The 27,908-nt window shown below is 40.9% G+C and overlaps 1 protein-coding gene across 1 annotated transcript in view; it reads left to right on the forward strand.

Moving 5' to 3' along the window:
- The first annotated feature begins 3,012 nt into the window (after positions 1-3,012).
- The window catches only part of nav3 (neuron navigator 3), a 415,168-nt gene continuing 390,272 nt past the window's right edge, over positions 3,013-27,908 (forward strand). The window contains exon 1 of the mRNA XM_026148165.1: positions 3,013-3,220. The gene's annotated coding sequence lies outside the window, so the exon portion shown is untranslated. The remainder of the gene's footprint in view (positions 3,221-27,908) is intronic.

A 27,908-nucleotide genomic window follows, 5' to 3' on the forward strand; every position in this document is an offset into this window, starting at 1 on the left:
AGTGGTTTACAGGACCAGCGGAAGATTCTTGTTTCTGGCCACCAGGGAGAGTCAATATCAATAAGGATGGAGTTACTCCAGATGCAAACTGGTCACAGTACAGAGTTCGCATCTTGGGGAAAGCTGGTAAGAAGCATTTTTGTTTATTGCTACCAAATATTCTGTCATTAAAGACAGAACAAAAAATTTCCCTGTAATTTCACTAACAACATTTTGTTGATGTATGTCAAAAATTTACAGAAAACTATGAAAATCCCAGGGTGAAACTGCGGAGGTCTGAAGCAACCTCTGATCTGCAGACTGAGTCAGATTCTGGAAGCAGATTGGGAAAAGGGAAGCGGAAAAGGAGGTAATTATGTGTCTTAAAAACGCCTTAAAAGCAACAATTTATTGTGGTGATTATAAGAAAAACAAAAACAAGCTGACAGTATCTTTAGCAGACCATTGCTGCTCACCAGATTTAGATATGATCTTAAAATAGCACTTTGTAACTTTTTGACTTTTAAAAATCAGTTTTAGACTCCTTTTGATGCCGGACTGTACATTAATGTTTTTAGTTTGTAGGACTAACCAGTAACTAAATTGTTTGTGGGGTTTTTTAATATTTTTTTTCATTTTAAGGCCAGTGATCCAGGGCAGCACGGTGGCACGGTGGTTAGCACTGTTGCCGCACAGCAAGAAGGTCCTGAGTTCAATTCCACCATCAGGCCGGGGTCTTTCTGTGTGGAGTTTGCATGTTCTCCCCGTGTCTGCGTGGGTTCCCTCCGGGTACTCCGGCTTCCTCCCACTGTCCAAAGACATGCAGCTTGTGGGGATAGGTTAATTGGATAATCCAAATTGCCACTAGGTGTGAATGTGAGTATGAATGGTTGTCTGTCCTTGTGTGTTAGCCCTGCGACAGACTGGCGACCTGTCCAGGGTGTACCCCGCCTCTCGCCCTATGACAGCTGGGATTGGCTCCAGCACCACCACCCTCAACTCCTTCACCTGTGGTTTCACAACCAGTTCCAAGACAACTTGTACAAGCCACCAATACCAGCATGTTTGTACGTGTTCTAACCCTCCTGGAAGACATTAAGGAGACTCAGAGGATCCACAGTCGAATGCTACAGTCTCTCCTCAGTGCAATGAAGTAGTGGAAGGTGAGCTCCACAAAAGTTGCTGTTTTTGAAAATAAAATAGATAAAATAAAAGAAGTGATGTCATTTTCGCGGAAATGTAGTTTTTTTTTTTTTTTTTTTTTTACCATCAGGGCCTCATGAGCTTATACTGGTGTTTTTAAAAGTTATCTTTGACTTTATGACTTTCGGTGTCGTTTCTGGGATGCTTAGGACTCATATTGCACTGCTGGAAATAGTTTATTTTGATGCATATGCTGCTTTTTTGCAAATTTTCAGTATAATATTTATTTTCGTTTTTCCTGCAGTATATAAAAATTGGTGTATTTCAAAAATAAAACTATGAAGACACTCAAAATAAATTTCCTGTGGTGGGAAACTATTTTGTGCAACTTTTTTGTATTTACAGTTTTGAGGGATAAGCCTCTTAAATTTCTCTAACTAGAAAGACATGCAGCTTGTGGGGATAGGTTAATTGATTAATCCAAATTGTCACTAGGTGTGAATGTGAGTGTGAATGGTTGTCTGTCCTTGTGTGTTAGCCCTGCGACAGACTGGCGACCTGTCCAGGGTGTACCCCGCCTTTCGCCCTATGACAGCTGGGATTGGCTCCAGCACCCCCCGCGACCCTGAAAAGGATAAGCGGAAGCGAATGAATGGATGGATGGATGGATGGATGATCCAGTTAAGCTCGGATGAGGATTGGGACAACGCTGCAGAACAGCCAGAGACCTCATCACCATCAGCAATGGAGAATAGACATTCAAGTGAAACTCCCCACCAGAACGTCACTCATCCATTTGTTCAGCTACCACCACCCTCAACTCCTTCACCTGTGGTTTCACAACCAGTTCCAAGACAACTTGTACAAGCCACCAATACCAGCATGTTTGTACGTGTTCTAACCCTCCTGGAAGACATTAATGATAAATATATGTGTTGGTGTAAAAAGCAACAACAATTTCATTGAGGAAGGAAAGTAAGGTAGGGATGGTAAATGGCCTGTATTTGTATAGCACTTTACTAGTCCCTAAGGACCCCAAAGCGCTTTACATATCCAGTCATCCACCCATTCACACACACATTGACGGCAGCTACATTGTAGCCACAGCCACCCTGGGGCGCACTGACAGAGGCGAGGCTGCCGGACACTGGCGCCACCGGGCCCTCTGACCACCACCAGTAGGCAACGGGTGAAGTGTCTTGCCCAAGGACACAACAACCGAGTCTGTCGGAGCCGGGGCTCGAACCGGCAACCTTTCGATTACAAGGCAAACTCCCAACTCTTGAGCCACGATCGCCCGGCTCTAAGGAGAAATAATAACAGTGACAGTGAGCTATCAACTCAATGATTTGTTGACAAGAATATCACCACAAATACCTTTTGTGTGGCTGTGATTATAGCCATGGTTACCTGTATCAACATTTGAACCTTACCTACAACTCACACACAACTCTGTCTAAAAATGGAATTTTAGTTAACGCCTTCTCTCAAACTGAAGAAAATGAAGGTTTAAGAAATAATGATGGTAAAATAAAATACTGTACTCTCAGAGACATTTGTAACACAAACATCTCCCTCCTTAGGTCTTTTGTGATCACAATAGAAAGTAAAACACAAATTTAATAAGGTTAGTTGTGCTTGAGATTTGCATCACTTCATATAAGCAACATGCAACCTGTTGATTCTGCAATAAAAGTCCTTTTTGCATGGCAGACTACATTTCATATCCCTTGTTGCTGGTTCACAGATGCCACAGTAGGTTGCAGAAAGAGCCACCTCCACAGGCGACTACAGACTGCCATTTGGGGTGCAACACCGCCACCTCGTGTCCCTCTTAGCAGCTACACCCACCCATTGAGCGCTTAAACGGGCTTGGCGCTCAGAGGTGTGCAGCCTGCTGCCTTCTCTCAGTCTGAACAGAGCATTTTTTCTCCCGCAGACACCCGAGCTGGGAACCGATCTGTCCTCTCCAGAAACATCCTCTAGGAGATCCAAACCAGCAGTTTCCTCTTCTTAAAAGCCGTCTTGGTTTTCTCGTGTGATTGAAGAGCTGCGATTAAAAAAAAAGGAAACCTCCGTTCTTTAGTAGCTGCATCAGGTAAGACAATTTGCAATCAGTTTGAAAGAGAAACGCCTCATTTTACGACTTGGTGATGTGTTGCTGGGTTGTTGGGCGTGGGAATGTGTGGCTTGTGGGAATGAACAAAAGATGATGCACAGTGTGGATCGTTCCTGACTGCACCTGCTTCTAAATGAGTGTGTCTGCCATGGGTGTAAATACATGAAACACTTTTGCAAGGTGCTGGAAGATCAACAAGGCGAGGTTGATGTAGCAGTTCGGGGAGTAATGATCAAGCAGCGATGGTTGAAAGCATCATGACAGACGGAGCAGATGTTGCTCAAACTGCGTGCATTTGGCGATGATCATGAGGCAAGCATGGATAGCCTATTTTCCTTTGGTTAGCTTAATATAACTTTCGATTTGAACAGTATTCCTCGGATTCATGCCATCCGCTGGCATTCAAATCAGTTTCAACACCATCAAAGAGCTGCTGAAGAGCTGGTGCCAGCTGAGCCACGGGATCTTTACCTTCCACAAGGAATCATTCAGGGGTTTTTTCGCGGGGGGGGCAGTGACAAACTTTATGTGAAGCAGCTGCAGACATGCACTCTTGGACTTTTGTCCTTTTCCTTTTATGATGTCTGCAAGATGTCTGTCAGCTCAAGATGCTCTAGGTTTTGTCGTTCACGTTATCGAAACCTCACTTTAGGAGGAGCCATGATGTTTGCTTTCATGAGACGCAGACGGGAATTTGGACTCATCCTAATCTGTTTAGTATCCCTCACAGCCTGGACTCATGAATTCCTGGAACATTTTTAATAATAGATTGCTGAACAGATTCACTAGGTTGCAGCATTGATTTTTGTCTGTGCAAGGCTGTAAAGAGTCGCCTGATAAGAAACCAATTGGGGCATTTTTTTCTCTTATGAAGAAAATCTATAGCAATCATAGTAAATCCTAAAGTGGATAGTATATAAATATAGAAAATCCAAGATACTTGTATAGCAGCAGAATGATGACACAGACACTAAAGTGTTCACAAAGTGACAGTAAACTAAAACTGATTTATTATCATTGTTTAAGCTTTGTTAAGTCCAGTTTTTCCTAAAAGCTGTCCATGGATGAACTCCCTAATCATCTACATTTCATGTGTTACCATAAACCGCACCTCTTGCCATGCGAGACTCTGTGTTTGTTCCAGCGAATAATAACAGCTTCTTTATTGCCCTAATTGAATTACACACCCAAGTCAGACGCACCAATTATTTCCTTGATTGTGTAACAAGTGAGATGCTGCGGCATCTGGTATCCGCATCCCACAGGAGCGCTGTGAGGCCTGAACTGGCTGTGAGCCCGCTGATGGCCTTTAAACCCCCCCCTCGTCCAACCAGAAGCTGCAGAATTGAGAGGGGTAAGGATTTCTTCCCTTGGGAATACTAATAACCTTAGCAGACAGATTTGTCTGCGTCTTGTTCACTATCAACTCAGTAGGCAGGCGTGAGGTCGTGTCAGGACGCTGCAGTCATGTTGGGGCTAGATAGAGTCTGGTAGGGTGAATGGGGCTGCATAAGTAAGCGTTTTTATTAGCTCAAGAGAAATCCTTAACTCTGGTGAATCCTGCTCTAAAGAAGAGCCCACAGACTCTGGTTGCCAAAGGCCAGTGGTGTTTGGGAATATCTGTCCTTTTGGTTATTTGGAATGGTCACTACAAGCAATAATTGTTATCCATTTAGACAATGGACAGCACCCCTCCCCTATAATACAGGATGGGGGCTGGTCCCTATACCAGATGCCATAGGGCAAGATGCAGGGTACACCCTGGACGGGTCACCAGTCTGTCAAGAAGTATCCATAGAGAATCCTCACAGTCACAACATCATAACTCTACACTGTTCACATGGGGGATTTGAACCCAGGCACTTGCTTGCTGTGAGGCAGCAGTACTAACCACTGTACCACTCTTTTTTAGCCTTGTTGCTTTGTATGAGAAAGAAAAGCAGCATATAGTAGGTGGTCTACACATTTGCCTGACATGTAAAAGATCTCTGGTTTGATGCCAGGAGGAGCCACCAATCCATTTGGGGTTGTATCAAGAAGGGCATCTGGTGTAAGAGATCTGCCAAATCAAACATGCAGGGGTACCTCCTGTGGTGATCTCTGTGAATAAGGGAGCAGCTGAAAACAGCTTCTTCTTTTTGACAAAGAGAAGGGAGGAAGTTGAAACCAGCAAATAAATAACTGGAACACAGCTTGTTTAATGAGGTAATCAGATAACTGCTGAAACTCAGTATATGCGCTCATCGCTATCTGTCGTGTGCTGTCATGCAGTGGAAGCTTAAACCTAGAAGTATCATTTCCTTTTGAATGATTCTGAAAACCGCTGATGGGCATTACTCCATTCATTCACGCTGGATCCAAACTTTTATCCAAGTAACTAACATGACTCCATTTGATTATTTAACCATGTTTGGTAAATTTCTCCTTGTTGGAACACAATAACACAACACAGCAATACCATGTTTTTACATTTGGAAAGACACAAACTCTTTTTAGTGGCTTTGTTGGTTTTGTATCAGATTTTATTTGCTCTGGTTTCTGTCTTTGTCTCAACCCCATTTAGATGTGGTCTTGGCTATAAACATCACTGGAGCTGCTCGTTGAACTGAGTTGTGTTTGCCTCTTGCGCTGCCTTTTGTCTTTTCGTCTCTGACATTTTTGGTTAGTTTTCTGCTTTCTGTTTGCAATGAATCCACTCTCTAACCAAACCACTTCCAGGTGTTTCTGTCCAAGTAATAAGGATGGATATTGAACCTCAAGACCATTTTTTGATGACTGAAATGTTTCCATCCAGTTGGTCAGAGTACTGAAAACCAAGTTTAGATATCTGGCCAGATTCAGAATCTGGAAATTTAGTGTACATCATTCCTGTTTAGAGAACTTTTAATATTTGGAAAAATGGTTTCTGTAAAATGAGTTAAAAGAGACAAAGGTTTGAAGCTCACATGGTGCTGGGACCACAAAAAAAGTAATAATAATTTTATATGTTCTCCGGTGGAATGAAGCCATGCGTTTTACATCTGTGTCTGCATTTTAAGTGCATGTTTAAAATGAGAAGGAGATGAGCACCAGGGTGGTTTGAGGTGCTGAGATGTGGAACAGGAACATGTCGGGCTGGTTTGGTTCATTGATGCTGTGTGTTAGGGGCAGCGTGAACCCTGGGGACTCAACCCCTGTCTCCTGCTTTGGTCCTTCTGTTCAGCTCTCCATTATGACTGTCACTCTTATCATCAGCTAATTCCAGCTTCCTGCACGACTTTCATCATATTTTAATCTTTTCTTCTTCACTCTTTTTTAGCTTTCTTTCTCTAAGTATGCTTCCTGCCGCATAGAAGTAATAGCTTTCCTTCCCTTCTCCCGTCTCCTTCGATCTTTCCTCATTTCCCTTCCCTCATCTCTTCCTTCTCTTTCATGTCAAAGCTTTCATTTTACAACTTCTTTTTTGTGCCCTTGGGTTGTGTCTGTGTGGGATCACGAGGGTAGCGTTTCACCAAGATCAATGACGGCTTAAGATATTTCATTTAAAGTGTCAGATTAAATTAGGTCTAACCGCGGCAGATGGGGGTTTAAAGGCCCCTGATAGAGAGCAGGGACATGCTCTCCCATCAGCATCGATTAGCTCCATTGTCATTTTTGGACGGAGACTCATGTGATTAATTGGACCTTAAGAAGTACCTGAAGGTATGTCATCAGATTTTACTTTGGGATTGAGATTTTTTTCTTCTTGAAAACTGACTAATCAGTTTCCGAGTTTCCTTCTTCCCTGTCATGCAGTTGTCATCTGAGTTACAGTGAATCTGGGTTAACTCATGAGTCTTTTCTGTGTAGAAACTACTTGCGGATGCTCAAAGTAAATCCACCGCAAAGCACATTTGACAATAGCAAAGACTCAAGAATTAAAGACTGTTGAAAAGAGGAGGAGAAAAGACTAAAGTGGCGTGTAATCAAAACACAGAGATGAGAAAGAGCAAAAAACAAACTGCTGCTTTTACTGTTTTGTAGAGAGGAGGAAGGCATGGGGAATAGGGAATAATAAGAGACAAAAAGCAGAGGTAGGGTAGGAGAGAGATTATTTGTCACCACTGACTGTTCAAGGCAGAGAGCCTCGTGGCACTGACGGCCTGTGGAGCTGCTCTTTGAGGATACTGGATGAACTTCTCGTGAGAGATGTAGGTTTGTGTCTCTGCAGCTATGAGCTGTGGATAAATTCTCCAGTGAAGGATTGGAAGGTTGTTGTGTGTATATGTCCACAGTAATGGCCATCAATATTATACTTTTATATATAAAGGAATCAAGGAACCGAAGGCCTTATCTAGAATCCAATGGTTTGTCTTTAGCCCGTGGGCTAATTTTATGGGAGCCCTGGTGTGACAAAAGGAGATCCAAATTTTTGAAAAGCCTGGAGATCAGCTGAACAAAAAAAAGAATCAAATCATCTTTATCTGATACCTTCTTGTTCCTTCCCGATTGATGCCGATTGATTGCCTACACAGGGTTGTCTGATTTTTTTGCCCTAAAACTCTTCAGACTTTACCTTACAATATAAACGCCTTGAGTTAATTGTGGCGGTGAGTTGACACTATAGAAATAAAACTGAATTGAATTGAACGTCAGGTCTTGACTGAAAAAAACTTTGACTTCTGAGGTTGTAGCTGTAACGTGACTGTCAGCTGGACATCCTTCTTTGACTTTTTGGTGCAGTGGTCAGAACACAGGTTAGAAATTTAGATTGGGGGGCGGGGACTAATCTGTGTGAAAAATGGTGTTAGTATTGTAGAAGTAAGGGCAATTTGCAGACATTTCGGCTTATAATAGACGTGAAATTGCAGAACTGTGTGTGTGGGACATCAACTGAAGGTTCAATCTGTGATGTTTGTGGGTGCTGAAGTGTGGAAAAAATGTTCTGTTTTATAGGAGCTTATTTAACATACATTATATTGTGCAACATTTTTGCATCAAGAAGAGCTTTAAATGCTCCTACAATTGGCATTGTAAGAAGATAAAAAACATTGCCAGCCCTTCTAACTGGATTAAAACTAGTGGAATTTTTGGGGAGCTGATTCCTAATTTAAAGTTTCTGGCCAGTTAGAACATGTAATATGAATGCTTAAGGTGAAGTAGAGCGCAGACATGGTTCTTATATGAAAATGATCAAGAAGCCAATTTTTCATCAGTCCTATTATGAAAGTATAATGAATAAAATGACAGGATTGGCTGAATTTACCCTGAAGTGACCTTGGATTCACACAGTAAGACATTTTGAAGAATGGATTGCCTAATAGATAGAGCCTCTAGTCGAGTGTCTAGTCTGTTCGATAATACCAACCTGTCTCACAGCTGATCCAGTAACCCACATTTGTACAAGTACACAGGTACCTTGTTGGCACTTGACAGATCTTTTATTGCCTCATTCAGTATGTCTCCATTTTGACTTTTGGAGGTTCAGAGAAAGTTAGCACAGTGTGCGTTTCCATTTGAGTCTCTCACAATGCTACACATTGTCAACATGGAGCAGTTGAGTACAAACATGTTGTTTGACTTTAGGCCGACACTAGTGTACCTCACTCCTTTGTGAGTCAGCTGCTGCCACTGTAGAGGTTTTGCTTGTGACGTCATGTGCTCGTTGCTCTCCGCCATATTGGACGTGATAAGCGGTAGTGATCATGTTCAATCACTTATATGTAATATACATACAAATTATCACTACTTTTTTCACAATGCCTACATTGTGCTGTGTGATTGGATGCAGCAATCAATACTTTCCCGTTGAACACACAAGAATATAGAAAAAGTGGAAGAGAATGTAATTTTTCTGCCCGTTTCTCATGCCGACCACTTAGAATACTAATCAAGTGGAACCAGATAATCTTCCACGGCACACCTGATTATTTCTCACGGCACACCTGAGCAGCGGCACAGTGGTTTTAGTGTCCTAAAACTTGTAAACTACTGGTCCTTGCTATATGATGTACTTTTTGCTGCTATTAAAAGCTGTCTCCATCATTTTTCTGGCAAATATCCAGAAAATGAAACCAGCTGAGCTGAGACTGAGTTAGATGTTAATACAGTCTCGATCAAAAGTTTCAGTTTCAACCTGTTCCAGTTTAAGTGTTGTTTTCAATAAACTGCATGCTCAAAAAATGTTTTGTCTGACTCCCATTTCTTCTTGTTGAAGCTTTACTTGGAAACTAGCAAACTATGATTTTTTTTGCTATTTTTCAAGTGGTCTTAAACTTTTAATCGGGACTGTATATTACTTCTGTTAAAGAGTCCTGACAACAGGCGTGACTGTTGCCTTACATTTCCTCTGATTGGCAGGGCTGAAAGCACGCTCTTAACGTTGATGCCTAAAACAGCAGCAATGTGGCAAAAACAGGCTGCAGTTCAATGATTGCAATGAAAGAAAAAAATGAAAATGGGGCTTGAAGATTGAAGCTGGAAAGGGCGAGATAACAGAGTCCACGTCTACTTCTCCTCTTGATATAAGTGTAACAGTGGGCCAAATGGGCCTTTTTCAGCCCTGACTCATGCTAATGCGTTAATATGAAACGCCGCCACTGCACACCACACAAATGGTGTGAATCTACATTTTTATGTCATTTGCTATAAGATTGATAACCCATTAGTCTGAGCATGGCAGGCTGAGCACAAGGTAAGGAGAAATATCCACACTTGGTTCTTATTTACATCAGGCCCATTCATCTCCCATCTCATTTTAAGCTGAGCTTGACATTGAAATGGGTGCGTATTAAGCACAGAGAGGGGAGACTTTGGTATGTATCATACCGTTTTTTTTTTTTTTGCTCCACCCAAGGAGTGAATCAGAAATGATGAATGGCATGGCAGTTTAATGATCTTGTAGTGGCAAGGCAAGTGCTGAAGCAGGCGCATTACACGCTAACTGCAGTGAGATGAAGATAGACTTTTGCCAGAAGTGTGTAGCAGTCACATAAAAAGCCTCTTCGTCAATTAAAGGAATGATCTGTGGAGTAAAAGGCAATGGTAAAGGTCATACTTATTGGACTCTTTCTACATCCACATACAAAACATCTTTCCTCTCTTTTTCTTATTATGAATATGCACCAGTTCCAGAATTCACCACATTCACTGCGATGCCCTCAGGATTTATCACACCAAGCATGCTCTCGAGCGCACATATAGATCTGTAGACTTTCGAGGAAATTAAGGGGGTAATTTGCATTTTACAGGGGTCCTTTTGTTTCTGCGAGGCCCATATCTTCAAAATAAGCCACAATGATGTTCTCTCTAGGCACAGCTACCCCACATCACAGGCTCTTATCACGTGTCAGCTGGGAGGTTCAGTACCAATTACAATTACATCTCCATTTCGATCTTGCACTTGCCACTCTCTTTGCCATTTTTTACCCTAGCTGCATTGTTGTGCCATCTCTCTTTTTTTGTATGTAAAGGTATCAGAGCTTGGTCAAACACTAATCTGCCCTCGGTGCATTAGTCTGTTGCACGATACAACATGCCACTATGAGAGAATTAAATCCACTACATGCACCTTAGGAGTCTGCAGAGCACAGGCATCACTTTCAGTATTGTTTCTTGCAAGTTGTTTTTTTTTTTTGTTGGATAAGTAATTGGATTCACTTCTGGTCATCTCAACGTGTGTGTGTGATCCTACTTGCTTAACTAGAAGTGGCATACGTGTGCATGCGTGTCTTGGATGGTTTAGCCACAGCTACAGCCAGGGAATGTTGCTGACACGAATGGGAAGACCACCACTTTTGTATTCCTGTATAATAAATCAGCATTGCATCAATCATACCATCAAAGCGGTGGTGGGTTAGCGCTAGGGCTTATCTGCGGGTAAACTGAAGAAGGCTCGCATGAATCGTGAGTTTTTTGCAAGGTTATGTGAGTTCATCACATCTTATGCCACATGTCAGTGTCTCAGTGCACATTTCAAAGCGTGAGCTGCTCTGTATTTGCCAAAAGATGCAAACCACTCAGTCTCCATGAATACATTAGTAGCTGCAGGCTACATAGAAAATTACTGATCCCACTGCATGTAACAGGATCTTACTGCTGAATGTGAATACACATCAAGTCTGTAATATTGTATTTTATGCAATTGTAGTAAAGGCTAAAGGAAATGCATTCTGTCACTCATTGGAAAAGACTGATGGGAAAGTGATGTGCCCCGTGAAGGATTCCATATGTATTGGCTGCAAATTCTCCAATAATATAATAATGCATTCTCCAGATGCAATAAACTGATTTGTTTCCAAGCCATTGTTGGTTTGAGCTGGACAGAACCTTCTCTCTTTTGCAGTAGTTGTCCTATCCAGCACCAGTAAAAAATAAGGTTGGTTTGTCTTTATTTAAAATTATGGTGAGTATACCTTTGAGATTCATTACAGTATACATTTACTTTGAAGTCACTAATCAGAGTAGCACAACGCAGTTGTGTGGTTGCAGAAAAAATAACTGGTGTAAATAGGAACTGACATGGAAAGACACGAGTCAGTCTTGGCTACCTTAATGCCACAATTATAGATCTGTCCCTAATACTTTATGGTATTTGGAGGGGAAAAATAATCTCAACTAGTAGCTGTCTCTTTGTGTTATTGTGTTCTTATGGGTGGGTGTGCTCTATTCCTGCTAGCCAGTGCATCCACCTAAATATCTCTTTTCCACTGATGTAATGCCGGTGCTGCCGGTGTGTCCCTGCTGGTGGTGGTTGTGCTTTCTAAGAACCAGACCACATTTCGTGAACCCTTAGTGTAAAATGTAAAAAACAATGGCGGTGAACAAAAAAATTAAAGCCAGTCATCTGCCAGTCATTAGTGAATTTCTTGCAGCAGCGTGAGACAGTGTTTCCAACTTTGGGTCCAGCAATATTCATGAGTCATGCTAATGCTATTGTTTTTTGCTTTTTTTTCCAGTGGAAATGTGCGCACCAGTTGTGCTACCAGTAGATTATAAACCTATTTTATTTGCAGGATTTACTAGTTTTGGAAGCAAGGCAGCGCAGTGGTTAGCACTGCCTCACCACAAGAAGATCCTGAGTTGGATTCCACCATCTGGCCGGGTGCTATTGGCCGAGGCCTTCCTGTGTGGAGCATGTTCTCCCCGTGTTTGCGTGGGATCTCCTGGGTACTCTGGCTTCCTCACACAGTCCAAAGACATGCAGTTAGTGGGGTTAGATAATTGGTGATTCTAAATTGCCTGGTGAATGTGAGTGCGAGCAGTTTTCTGTATTAGCCCTGCGACAATTTGGCAACCCAGACGCTCCTTCACCCTGATAAGTATAAGTGAAAGAGAATGAATTGGTGGACTGTATTATTTGACAATCTATTGGTATTGGCATTTCTAACAGCTGACTGGTGGCTGTAGCTCATTGGAGCAACTCTACTAATTGGAAGGTTGCACAAGAATCCTTGGGCAAGGCACTGAACCCAAAGTTGCTAAACTAAACGAGAACGAGAACAAAAGTTAGAACTAAAACACTAAGAAACTGGAAACGTGGAACACTGAAAGCAGTAACACGGGGAAACTTACACACATGCTAAGATAACTACTAAGAGGGAAAGGACTATAATCACTAAGAGCTAAAGAAAACCAAAACTATGAACAACAATAATCAACAATTAATTTGCTCCCAACCAGGGTACGTGTTCAGTAATAAGTTTCCACAGTAATTTAGCCAGGTGAAGAAAGCCACTTTTTGCAAAACAGAAAATGAATTTGAATGAATAAATAAATAACAAACATAGGAAAACTTGTTTGTATTGCCGGTTTTAGCTGATATGTCATATTTTTAAATAACTAAATACCCATATCGATTTTTATCCTAAAAATCCAATAGGGGTTATATTATATTAGCTAAAGTTAAGTCTAACTGGTTCCTAATTTTGGAAGGTTGCTTGAAGCCATGTACACCAATGTAGCATTTTTGAAATAAGCAAGCAATTAATGAATTATCCAGTGAACAGCTGTCTGTATTCTTACTAACCGCATTGGCTAAGCCACGTCCTCCATTCCTGGGATTTCCAGTATGCTGTGACCAGTGTCTGATGTAATGCAGTCCAAAGTAATGCAGTACTATAATTACTACAGTGATGCACTATTAAGCTTTAGTTAGGTATTAGTAAGTGCTGTATTTATAAATTATGTAATTTCTTAATACAGATATAAAAGTTTATAAATTTTTGGCTAATTTTTTTTCCCCCAGGGATCAATAAAGTATTCTGATTCTGATTCTGATTCTGATTAATGTGGTAAAGACAAAACTTTCATTGCTAATGCACGAATGGCCAAACACATGATGGAAAAAGTGCTAACACGACATCGACTCTACAAGCATCTACAAACAGAGCATGCTAACACAAAGCTAGCTAATGCATGCTTCGTCAGTTGCGGTGCAGTATATTGTAGGTCATGTTGCAGACTAATGCAGCGATTAGTGATACAAACTTCTTTCTCCAGTGAGTCAATAAGAAACTTAATGCATTACTTTTGTGCTTGTGTATATAACAACCCCAACATTAGCTATGATGGTCACAAAAGATCTGTTCATCATTTGTTTTTGGAACGTTCCATATTGCTGTGTCTATCAAAAGCTCTGTTATGACTTACCATCTATTTGGTGTGGCTTTATTTGCTCAAAGGATTGGAATATGACACAAATGCAGCACGTCTATGATGCCCATGGGCAGCGGTTCATGAATACACAATGAACTCCCATTTGTTTATCATTTCCGCTCTCATTTCACTGATGTTGCTGCTTATGCCCTCTGGGCCTGGATGACACTGCAAACCCTTTAATCACTGATTGATGCCAACGCACACATGCAAGCTCACTCGCACATATCACACAACAATTCCAATTACTGATTCAGCATCAATTATTTTCTCAGACAGTGCTTAGGAGACACTCACTGGAACTAGGATCCTCTGCTTAGTTGGCTATTGGATTGACAGAACGTATGTGCAATCACTTTGGATCCAGAATAAGCAAGTTTTCCATTCACTGGCAGCCTGGAGGGGGTTGAGGTTTTCAGTTGTGACCTAATGGACTGGTGGTCCAACATTGATCTTTGTGCAGTGGGTTCAAAGATTGGAATCAGACCTAGTTTATGTGTACTGTTTTATTACTGGGATGTGTTCATACGTCATGAAGCATGGGTTAGTCTGCAGACCAAGTGCAAAGAGGGATGCTTTTAAACATGGAAACTACACTTCCCAGCAGAAATTCACAATATGTAGAGTATCGTCTTTAAGAGAGCAACAGTTTATGCATTCTAATATAAGGACATACAAGAAAACCTATAGTATTTGCATGTTACAGCAAGTGGAGCAACTGCTGTGTGGTGACAGCATACGGCAATCGAAAGCATCTCACGGACCAACTGGGACTTAATGGGACAACTAAGAGGCAAGTGAATGATTTCCAAAACCCACTAAAGACAGAACCACAGCAGTCTGCAGAGGCGAGAGCAGCTAAATGACATCAGAAATCAACAGTGAAGGGCTTTCCATGCTGCATTTGCATTTTTCAGTTTACATGCTTGGCATGGCTCGCACCTTGGGATGATTCACTAGTCACCTGACTGCCTATCAGTTACATGCATAAAATGTCATTGGTAAAATATCAACAATTAGGTTCCAGTCACCATGTCTAACCAGTGCGTGCCATGGAACGATCTGTGCTGTCAATAACGTCAGCCAACTGTGCAAGTGTGTTTGGAGATACGTCGGATAAACACAGAAGGGAAAGCAGGAGACTAATAAGAGACTATTTGGAGTCAGTATTGTAGTAATAGATGTGTTTGGTGGCATGCAGAATGTCTCTTTGAGGTTTCATAGAAAGTACTGACCATTTCAAAGTGCCTTTTTTTAAACCAAGCATTCAAAGCTCCAATGTATTTCCTCAACTTACATGAAAGAAAACATAACCTCTCAGTTAAAGTGAAAAGCTACGACCAGAGAAAGCCTTTGATCAGTAATAAATTGGTCAAGAATAGCCTTCATTCTTTTCTTACATATGGTTTCAATTCCTCCTAAAGGCCATCGCATCCCAACATTTTTCTGTTTGTTGGTGTCTAAGGACCATAATTTAAAATCTATAGTATCTGTTTTATACAGATCACACAGATGGTCATGGAAAATGTTTAGCATTGATTTTATCCAATTGGCAGGGTATGGCATTTTATTTAAAAAGCAGATAGTGGTTTGATGTACAACAACAGTCAACAGTCATTTTACTCAGAATGGCTGTTTAATCACTTGTTATACACAATTAATTAATCAGACGATCACACGCAGCAACCCAATGCTTTTAGGCATGTAGACAAGGTCATGACAAACTGCTGAGTTTCACACCAGGCGTCAGAATGGGGCAGAAAGGTGATGTAAGTAACTTTGAATATTTTGTGGTTGTTGTTGCCAGACAAGTGTGTCACGTGTGAATGTTTCTTTATTTTGGGAACTGCTGATCTCCTGGGATTTTACCACACAAACGTCTCTATAGAGAAGTCCAAGAAGCAAACAATATCCAGACAGTGGCAGTTTCCTGGGCGAAGATGCCTTGTTGATCCCAGATGTCACTGGAGAAAGGCCAGACTAATTTAAGCTAATAGTAGAGTAAGAGTAACTGAAACAACCACTTGTAACAACTCAGATGTGCAGAAGAGCATCTCTGAGTGTACAGCACATCAGACCTTGAAGCAGATGGGTTACAGCAGCAGAAGACCACACTGGGTGCCACTCCTGTCAGCTAAGAACAGGACACTGAGGCTACAATTTATGATTCCCAAACTGGAAAGATTAGTTGCCAGATCCGAAATTGATTTAAACAACATTGGTGTATAGATAGCATTTTCTTGGCACACTTTGAGCCCTGTTAGTACTAGCTCAGCATCATTTCAATGCCACAGACTACCGAGGATTGTTGCTGATCGTGTCCATGTGTTGCCTCAGTTAAGGTAAGTCTTCATGATTAAACAATAAGAAAGAAACTGAGCACAAAAAGCATCCATGGGAGAGTTCTGAAACGAAACCATTGCTGACCAAAAGGAACACAAAGACTTGTTTCATGGGAGCTTTGTGTTTTGCTTTGTGGTATTTTGACTGTTTAGCTTGATTTTCTGTCTGGTTTAAGTGTGGTTAGGTTTACGGAAAGAACTGAAACGTGAAAATTCGCAATATCAACTCTGTTGAAAAATTAGGCAAATGCTGCTTGAAAATGTGGTCCCAAGGGATTTGTATTTGTTGAGTGGAAGTGGAAGCTTTGGCCTGCCCCATAATTCATTTAGGCCATACAAAAAACGACTCCTCTTAATGTTTTTTCTAACTTGCTTGTGCAAGTTCTGCATGTGCAACATTATGTAGCAGGATCAAAGTTTTACATCATTAAATATTATCATAGTTTAGGACCCAAAGACTTTTCACAAGCTTTCTCCAGGCTGTAAAGTACAGAGTGGTAAAATAAAGAAATAAATAAACAAAAATAAATTAAATAACTCAGTGACATAAAAAGTTGTTAAAAGTCTAATAAGTTTTCGGCTAAACTTTAGACGCTATCTGGAACAGGAAATTCTGTCATCCTTGCTGGTGCAGTCTGTCAGGGTTAGCAGGTAGGTTTGATGGTTGCTATAGTTTAGACAGTTAGCATCAGATGAAAAGGAGACCACTGTGCATCCCTGCAGCTTTAGTGTCAGGTGAGGGTGAACTGTGCAGCATGCACCCTGCAGCAAGCTTGCTTTATCTGCAATGTATAGTTTTACAACAATCTGAGTAAAACACTTACTGCAAAAGCAAGTAATACTGTTGCTCATTATGCAGAAGTACCCTGGACAGCTCCCACAGTCATGGCCGTCATAGGATCACCACACTGTCAGCTGTAGTGACAATTTGTTATTATTTGGAATTTGTATTTCAAAAAACTCAACATTTACATAATGCTGTTGTTTTAAAATGGGTCATTGCTATGTAAGATGTTAGGCTACAGTTTACTTTGTGCACGTATTTCTGGTGCAGTGATGCTTAAAGCACATACAGTGCTCTTTGTATTAGAGTACATTTCTTATGCAGTAGCTTCAGGTACTTAATCTTTACCTAAAGCTGGGAATTACAGTGAATTATTGAATGGTGGAAATTATTTGATTTTGTTCTACTGCAGATTCTGATCATTATTATTTGTTTTAGAAACCATTTACAAAAACCCCTCATTTTGAAAATGAGGATGGGTTATCCTTGAGAAGTGCACTTGAGGAGCTATGTAATCATAGTAGCTATGGCCTTTAGGTGTGACGTGCAGAATGTTTAACCAAACATTTGCATGTTCATCATCCTCCCCTCATCCCCTACTCTTCATCACTCATTGTTACTGGTGTCCTCTGTTGTCAGTAATGTTCTTTAAAACCAACCCCTGATTCAATTTTCTACTTTCACCTTCAGTTGTCCTTGATTTGTCTCACTTTGCACTCTCCTACTGTTATTAAGCCTTCAGCTGTGCTGGATATTACATTCATGAGTATTGATTTGTATGGGCACCCTAAGAGCTCAAGCTATTTTGGAAAACTGTGAATTAATAATGAGGCAGGTCAAGCTGTTGTTCCTGAACACATTGTAAAGATTCTGATCATTACCTTGCAGGTTGTCAGGGGCATTGCTTGTTCTTGAACTTCTTATTGAACATGGTAGAAGCCAGAAGTCAGATTAACAGAAGCCTTCGTATCTGCCTTTAATGCACTTTTTAATTTTCCATAGATGTTTTTTTAATGTTCTTATCTGAGAAGCCTGAGTGAAATTATGGGGTTCTTGTTAATTAATAAGGCAGTATGTGGATACAGGCTGTTGAAGCGATTTAATCTCTGACCTTTGGGTTGTCAGATGTTCTCGTTACCCTTTATGATATCCTGATGCTAATTTGGACATTTAATTTGAGGAAGTGATATACAACTTAAGGAGGCTTTCTCTAAATTTTATGTGACTGTACAGCCTGGTCTAAAGTGATGTATGCATCTTTTAGAAAGCTGATGATTTTTTGCAGTTAAATGACGATTGTAAACAGCTGTACATCATTAGATGTGGGAAAGTTCATTAATTTCCCCTCAAAATGAACCATATTACCTGAGTTATGCAAAAAGTAATTAATACACCCATGTACCAATACAGTTTTTTCAAATCATGACAAATATCGTGAAAGAAAACAAAGAAAGATTATTCGGTGTGGCATTTCTCAGATATTTTAAATGGATTTGAGACTAGATTCAAATTAAATCACAAGCTGTACTTAAAAATGACTGCCTTTCAGTGTCTTTCTTTTGAAGAAAAACTGATTTTTGCCACAGCCGTTGCTGAATGAGGAAGTAGGCATCCCCATCAGCCCACAAAGGGGCTTACTCATTGATTTTGCTAAGCAGGGGAAATGTCTAATAATGAACACAGCGACAAACCTGTTTGAACTGCATAGCAGTTGCAGGTGGGGATTCAGAAGTCTGTAACCAGACAAAGTGACAAATAATTCCTAAACTTAATTTTGAGATTCTGCTGCTGCTTGGAGTTTTTAAATTCAGAATGAGTTACTAGGTGTATTGTAGCACTTCAATGTGAAACGTTGCATAATCGCACAAAACATGTTTCTACTACCACTACTTTTTTGGCTTTAGCAGGGTGGTTGCACTACAGTGATGTGCAAACATAGTAGTGTTGGGTATTTTTAGAGCTGATACAGTGTAGGACGGGACAACAGGAGATATATTTGTGTTGTGGAAACTGAGAAGACATGAAAGTTTTATCATTTTATCATCTAGCAGTGACACGTGCCTTCATTTCTCTCGTTTGTCCATGTTGAAAAGCAGCAGAGTGGATGCTGTTATTTCCAGACTCCACCCACATTACTGAGCAGCTCTCATCTGGCAGAGACACCCAACAAGGCGATTTGTCATGACCCAGTCGTGATTGCCCAGCCACAGTAAGTGTTGGCATCGGCTGAGCAGCATATGTGACAGTATGATTGTACCGGTGGCTGCAAAGAACTCATGAGCCATCTATGAACCATATTTTTTATAAGGCAACTCTGTCATTAAATAATGCGGGCGATCACTGGGATCAAGGGGGTGGAAGGATGAGAGCAGTTTGTCCTGGTTTCCGTTTACTCATCCCACTCAGTGTTTTTTCCACACTGGAAAAACATGGACAGCAGCCACTTCTTTTTTGTCTTCCGGTCCAAACTAAGGCCCAGTGCGGTCCAATGTGGCAGCTTTGCTTGACTTTCATGTCCAAGTTCACTCCCCTCTTGGGGAATCGTTGCAGTGCTAAAGTGAGATTAAAATCGTAGTGTGGAGGCTTTGTGTTCAAACCTAATGCACCTCAGAGAGCTTGGGTAGCTTGGCTACATATGTTTTTGCTGCTTAAATGCAGCCCCCTAGAGTGTTGAAGCTGACTGGTTCAATATGTGGTCTGTGCCCCTGAAGTGCGTCACAGCTATAAATGCCATTAAGCTTCCGCAGCTAATGTACAATGATTTTCCAGTGAAACACGAGTAAAGATGTCATTTTCACCTGCCAGTCACAGTGAGACGGTGGCTCATGCTGAGGTTTTCACAGCTTCAGTGTATTACGGAATAGTTGAAGTTCTCACACTTTTCTAGTGCTGGAAACACCTGCCACATCAAGTGTATTTTTTCCATTTACTCGTGAGTTGTTGGGATGAAGGCTTGCCAAAAAAGTATTTAAAAACACATAAAGCATGTGGTTTATATGAGTGAATTTGTAAGTTTGATCAGCAACGGGCATTTTAAAGATATACTGTAGAGAGCTTTCTAAGACTTTGGGTTTTGGAAAAATACAACCCTTATGATGTCATCAGGTTTATCTCAGCTTAGAGACTTTCTTAGCAGTAAGTCCACACTCGTCAGAGGCATGGATTTTGAAAGACTTTTACCAGATAAGATATATACCAAGATACTGGGACATGATCTCAAGGACACACGGTGGAAGAAAGTCAGAGTTTGTAACCCTGAAGGACCCGAGTCAGAATGCTCACTTTCAGCTTTTTTATTTTATTCACAATGACTGTGTTGTCAGTTTTCCATTTCACACTTTTCGCGGGCACTTTGCAGTGCTCGCTCGCTGCCTGCTGCTCTCTGCTGCAGCTCCGTCCTCCTTTCCGGCCTGGCCGCTACTGAAATAGGGAAGGCGTGATTAGATGATGATCCCTGACACCACACCCTGAACCCGCTGCTCCACTCCTCCCCTGCAGCCGAGCCACCAACCACACCCCGCCACAGAGATGAATAATAACTAATGATTAAATGCAGAGTGGTGTGTAAACAGATGGAGTGTGAAAAGAGGTGAGTGAAGAAGAAACACACAGTGGATCATGGGAAGCTTCCAGATGCCTGGCCGTATTGTAGCATAATTAAGGGAGAGTTCAGGGTCATCTGATCAAGTCTTAACTGTAAGCTTTATCAAAAATGAAAGTTTAAAGCCAAAGTTTACCTTAGTGGCTTAACTACTCTGACATCAACTGTTTTAGGGATATAGGTCTTCCTTAACTGCATAAGAGAAAACTTGTCAATATTACATGCATCTGAACACTCCAGTGGTGAGCACACATTAGTAGCAGTTAGGTGATAGGTTGTGTAGTCCACTAGTTGCAGGACTGATAGTTTGATCCAATGTCTTGGCTCCTACAGATCATTCTATACTTCTTTTTCACTCACAGGATCTTGTGTCAGTGTCCAATATCAAACCCATCCTGTGCATGTCAACCAAGTAAAGCAAAAAGTGGACATGCACGGGACACTTTCAGTTTCACTTTCAGTTTCTGTCTTTAGAAATAACCCAGACCTTTGCTAGATAATGCCAAGATCTCTGTGAGAAAATGATCAACACATACAGACTTCTTTTCAATATTTCATAGAAAACTTTTGTTCTTGTCTAGACAATGTCCTTGATGTAGGCCATCAGTTAATCTACTGTCTGAAAGAAGTCACTTACTCCTCCCTTTAAGTACACTTTCAGGTAAGTGGAGCTCTGTGTTCAAAGCCAGAGCTATCTGTCTGGGGAAGCGTAAATAAGGAGAAGTCTAATAGGTGTTTTGAATGTGTATTTTAAATATTTTGAGTGGAATTTTTGTCAGAAGCTGCATGTAGGTAATTGCGGTGCTGTAGGGCTGGCGATTTCCATGCCTTGTACCACTCAGTGGGTGGACTAGCTCAATTAGTTTTTCCATCGTGGCCATAAGGAAAGAAAAAGATGCAATCATGACAGGCGGCTCTGACTGTACCAATAGAGACTATATAGAGACTGGCTATATGCAGCCAGTCTCTATTATTATTTTGCAGTTCATTAACACATGACTGTTGACAGAAGAGATATGTCCATCAGTGACATCTGGGGCCACACGCAAGGCATTAACCTCAAACCGGATTTATTATCCATGTTCAGTCCCCTTGCTCAGACTTTCAGTTTCCAACGTACTAGCTCTAACTTTGAGATCCATGTGGAATGCGTCAGGTTTAGCAAAAAAATTTTCAGACCTTACAGAGGAGAAAGTCTCTGATTTACTCTGAGTCATGAAATGGTAATGAGGAGTAGCAACTCTGTATTTGAGATGGAACCTAATGCTCCATTTCCCCAAGGTAACCTTTCTGTAACTCTGACGGTTATTGTGAGACTCAGTGATGTAATTGCTACATCGGAGCAATTTGCAATCTAAATGACTTCGTCTCTGGTTTTTGGATGGGACTACAAGTCTGTTAGCTTGTGTTAGCCGGTACTTCTGATGGCACAGAGAAAAAAACACTGCTGCGGATATAGCAACTGCCAAAAAAGCTCTGTCATTTGATGTGTCTGTACAGTCAAGAAATTGATGTTAGTCTGGCAGTTAGAAAAGAGGTTTAGGGGGAGATTCCAATCAGATTAAATTTTCTAAATAAGAAAATAATATATGACTTGATCACCTGAACCAGAAGCCCACTCTGCAAAATCACTGGCTGAGGACAGTAATTTGGATCTACACCAAAATGTAACAGATTTTTCCTTAAATATTCCACCTGATTTTATGATGTAGTTTGCTGATAACAGACGAATGGCAATAATAAGTATGGTGCTGGTGACTGACTGAGGAAACCACAACTGCTAAACAAATGATGTGAACTTCTAGTGTGTTGACTTCATGGTTTGAGAGAGAGAAGTTTTAGAGAATGTCTCAGAGCCTTGGCCAGAGGCATCATTTTTTTCAGGTTAATTGTATGAACTTAAAGCAAGTTAGAATCAAGATTACCTTGAACTAACCTTTTATTATGGCAATTTGTAAAAAAACAAAAAAACAAAAACCCAAACAAATCAAAGAAATGGTTTGTAGGACCAAATGACGGCATGAAGTGATGACATTTTTACATCCAGAAGTTTAAGAGTTAACTTCTAAATGTAATTCATGCATTTATTAAAAATCCCTTCAAAGCCTTCACTACTACTTGGTAGTATTTATATCTATCATTCACTATCACAAGATTTCAGATGAAGCATGAATGTAAGCAGGTTTTTCTTTTCATTATTTCTTTTGTTTCCATCAGTTTCACAGCTAGTTTGGCCTCCCTGTAAACATATACTCCAGCTATTTTCTGTTTTTGTGATCAACATGTTATTGATTTAAAACAGCACAACTGTAAACTGCAGTAGCAAAGCAAACATTGGTCACAAGGCATAGGGACAGCAAAGAAAAAACACAAAAACACAAAGTCAAAACCAGTTATTGCCTCTTCCAGGAGATAACTTTGGATGAGAAGATTTTCCAAGCTTCAACAGTCTTTATTTAATTTTGCTGTGGTATGTTCAAAATTAATAACACAGATAAGACATCGTATCCAGAATGATTCCATACAAATGTCAGGACTGAACCATTGCTTTGTAATAGTCTTCTTTGCGGATGTGAATCCAGCGAACAACAGTTTGCATTGTATTTGTTTTAAGGAGATTTCAGAGGTATCATTAAGGAGACAAAGACCAGGATTGGGAATATAAAAAACTCAGCAAGCACCTCAGATAACACAGAGTTCACAAAGACCCAAAAATTGGATATAACAGGACCGTCCCAAAACATGTGCAAAAATGTGCCTGGTGACGAATCATTGCAGATGTGACAGTGATACGTAGCCTGTAGTTTCATCTGGAACCTCCTACAGGGTGTAATGTATGTTCTGTGTATGGTTTTGAAATGAATTAGTTGATGTGCCAGGTTCTTAGAACTCAGATTAGACCACACTGTATCCCAGTCTATATTAACCTGTACTTCTCCCAGTTCCCTGACCCAAATAGATTCAATGGGCAGGGGCTTTATACCATGTTCGGCAAATTTGTTGTAGATTTTGGAAACAGAGGGACTGCCAGAGTTAGGCAAGATCCATTCCAGCATGGGATGAGAGGGAAGAGGAGAGTCCCAGGGGACACCATATGCTTTTAAAGCTGATCTGAGCTGCAGGTACACAAAGTAAGAAGACGCAGGAAGAGGAAAAAGTGTCCTTAAGTCCTGAAATGAACGAAGGCCTTGGGCGTTATACTCCAGCTATTTTCTGATGCATCTTTTGGCATAGCAGCTGTTTAAAGGGGTTTCAGTCCTTAAAATTCTGATCGGAGAAATATTAAACTGCCCAACCACTGGTGAGATATTATCTGCTATGGTATCATAACCTGGAGTTTTGTCTTGCCTGAGAAGTCTTTGATATATGCACACATGACACACGGTCAACATGTGCTCATCTGCTGTTAAGATGCTCTTCCAAACTATGAAGTCACTCCATCACTAGGTGAGAACACTTCCTTTGTTTAGTGGTTGTGTTTACTTCATTTCATGGCAAATTGAAAACATCAGCATTACACATTTACCTCCCACCCATGTTGAGGCACTCTATCAGTTTTAATCTAGGAGAGCACATTGCTGGTATATAATAAAAAAGAATTGAATTTTAATTTTCACAATCAGGAACTGTTGAGATGTGGAAAAATGATCGTTCCCTATTAATCACTGTGATTAATAAGTGCTACACTGTGCATTTTCAACTTTCATAATGATGGTTATTATTTTAGCTTCGGTTTTAGCTTCCCTGATGGAAAAAAATGCTGAACAGTGTGGATGACATCACAGCTCTGCAGCAGAGCTCGTTACGTCGTCATGCCTCAGACATGTCATGGGATTATGAGAAATGTGAATCACTTTGCAAAGATATTGTGAGCCAGTGCTCCAGCAGCAAAGCATTAATTCCCTATAATTTCATTAAGTGTAATTTGCATAACAAAAACAGAATGGATTCATTTTGAAATGATGCATTTCTTTACGGCCTATTTTATTAACATTAACCCTGTACAATTATTTTCTGTTCTATTTTTCAGACTTCATAGTATTAGCATTATTACCTAGTTTCTTCTTGTGCAGCCCCATGGGAAATTTACCAAGAGCAATTATTATATCATTACTTAGGATGAAACTATGCACATTTTTTACACATGTTAACAATAACATCCTTGTTCAAGCGTACTGTAATAATTTGTGTCAAGTGTTTGGGGATTGATTTAAAGAAGTCAGCAGTGTTATTGTTTGCCTTTCACTCTTAGACTTTTCTTCCCTTCTCAGAGGAATTTCTGGGACACTTTTTTAAAAGTCTAAAACCTAATTAGTACTGTCACACTTCCCCAGATTTGACAAATCCACAGACTGTTTCAATCCCGTTATTCCCAAATCATCTGCCTTTGGCTGATCAGCATCAATTGGTTTCCAGATTTCAGCCATATAACAACTACGACGTGCAATAAAATGACACCAGCCAAGAAGTGCGTTACATGAGAAGCAAACATAATTCAGGCATTCTTAGATATATTCTCACTGTTTTTCCCAAGGACATTTACAGTCCTTGGTGGGCTTTCTGCTAAACATAGTATTAATGTTCGCCACCACAGAGGAGCTTTTAATGGGTTTCTCGGCACGTCTCTGTTGAGAGCGGAGGCGTGTGTGTCATTGGTAATACTGAAATTTTAATGCACTGATTAAAGCAGAACATTTATTGATGCACTTTCAATGCATCATCTTTAAGCTATAACCTGCAGAGTTTCTGTGTGTGGCTCCTGAGGCTGGGAAAATGAGCTTTTAATTGAGTCACCCCTGGATTTCTTATTAAAGTAGATTTTGTATTTCCTACATATACTTAATGTTTTCTCTACTGCCCATGCTTGCATTGCCACTTAAAATCCATAAATGCTTTGTGCCTGTGGCAGTCTGGAGCTACAAAACACATGCGCACACACACACACACACACACACACACACACACACACACACACACACACACACACACACACACGCACATATCTCTTTGCTGTCTTTCAGCCAAAACCCCTGAAGGTTGCCCATTTCCTACTAATAATGTCAGCCTGCATTCTATGTGTGAACACGTTTGTGTTGAGTGAGTATAGGGTGGCTGGGATCTAAGCTTTCTGGCGGCTTATCAGTAAATGTACATGTGAGAGTATGAGGATATGTGAAGGTGCATCGACAGGTGTGCCCTGCCCTCCTGGAGGGATAAGAGGGCAGCTCTCCAAAGTGTGATAACTCGCTCAAGGCTGTGACTTTGAACAAGGGCGCTTTCCTCTTGACTGAAGGAAGCTCATTCATCATCACACATGCTTTATAACAGCAGACAGACAGGCAGGCAGGCAGACAGGGAGATGCAGGCAGAAGTTTGCCGTGCCCGCCGTCAGTGTATCTGCCTGTTTGTGAGTCTGTCGTGTGCGTGTTGTCCTACTGGCCCCTACTGGAGAGCTGTCCTTAAAATGGCACACATTCATCCACTCAACATGAGGACAGCGGACTGGAGAATTAGGCCGGACACTGCCATGATGTTGTTCAGTGTATTATGAGCGGTTGTTTTTGTCGTTTTGGGACCAATTTGATGTTGGGGCAAAGTGGCAACATAAATTTTTTTAAGCAAGCTGAAGAAAAGACATTGCATTTGGAAAAGGAAGCAACTTTGCTTTTCCAAAGAAGCCATTAAAACAAACCAGTCAAGCATAAACAGTGAACTGAAGATATGCTGCAGAAAAGTGACTTCCCAGTGTTCTCCTTTGCCCTGTGTCTAGTCCTCCATGTTTTCCAGTCCTCACAGAAGGAAGAGATTATAAAATCAACTGGCTGAAGCTCAGAACCTTCCCTGATCCCCCCGTCTCCCTCTGGAGATTGATGTGTGCAAGTTGAAAGCCCTTCACTAGACTCTCATACTCTTCATGGTTTTGCCCTTTATTATGCATGCTTCTGCACCAATCGCCAAGGCTGTGGGGGTTCACTGATAAATGTCAGCACTTGAAATGAAGTTTTGGAAACACCTCTGTGATTTATTAAAAATGGTTCTAACCGAAAGGCCAGATCAACAAAGTTTAAAAGATATTCCTGGTACAATACACTTGTGTTACAAGTGCGGCCTAGGTGAACTAGTGTTGTTTATCTGTATCTATATTTCATACACTCTGTGCCTGATTTTTTGCTGTGGGAAGTTTGACAAAGGAGGAAGGGGCTGAGTTTGGACTGGAATAAACCAGCAGAATTGCCATGGTTACTGATAATATCCACGATCTGTTGGTTTCTACCTACGATTCTCTGTCTTTTTCTATCCTTGTCCTTACCTCTGACTCTTTCTTCCCTTCCACGCTTGGTGGGTCTGATGTCTGTAGCTCATGAAGCATCGCCGATGATTTACACCACGACATGCTTCCACTGATGGATAGCTGCATTACTGCCAGATGTGTCATGCAAGATGAACAGTAGTGGTGTCAGGTAATGGATAGGGCATGGACGTGGAGACAGGGAGTTGTCTTTTACCATGGCTGGTTAAAAATCTTGGTGTGGTTCAAAGTTGTATCTGCAGATGGGGTACAACAAAAATAGAGGCTAAATTGAGAAAGGCACCTGCCATCTCTTTTACAGCTCTGGTAAGGCATTTTAATATCAGTGATTAGATTTAAAAACAGCAGGGGAGATGTCTCACCACAGGTGGGCAGAATCTGTTTGAGGTCATCGGAGCATGTTGTTCTGCTCGTATCCACTTCTTGTTGCAGACAGTTCACATCACCAGAGTTTCCTCCAAGAAGTGACTTCTTTAAATGATTCATCTACATTTGCTATAAGAAGAATACGTATTTCTTGCAGCTATAGAATTAAAGTATGGAGATTTCTTCTGTGCAACAAAAATAAATTGAGAGCAACTCCATTCTTGTTTGGCTTTAGGAAATTATATCACAGCCAAAATGTTCACAAACTGAATCAGAAACAGTGTCTTGCACTGGATCACAACACTATGCTAATTTGTGAGTGTTTATCCCAAGAAGGTCATTAAACTGAATAACTCAAATGCAAATTACCACAGCTGAAAACTGCTGTTTTTAGGAAATGAATGTCATTGATTACTGTGTGCAGAATTAGAATTTTCTTTCTAGCCTTCTCCACAGAGACATTTAGTTCAGCTACACAACAGAAAGGTGTCCTCTTCTTGGGGCATGAACCTGCACTTTCACCTGAAGGGTATTAATTGGGACTGGGACACCACACTGAAAAAAAGGGATTGGCCAACTCTTGGATTTACGTAAGCATCTTGCGTGTATTTAACATAAGTGCCTCATGCTCTAAAGTTAAGTGTAACTAT

Source organism: Astatotilapia calliptera, chromosome 17 (genome assembly GCF_900246225.1).
Source record: "Astatotilapia calliptera chromosome 17, fAstCal1.2, whole genome shotgun sequence".
In the NCBI taxonomy this organism is placed as follows: Eukaryota; Metazoa; Chordata; class Actinopteri; order Cichliformes; family Cichlidae; genus Astatotilapia; species Astatotilapia calliptera.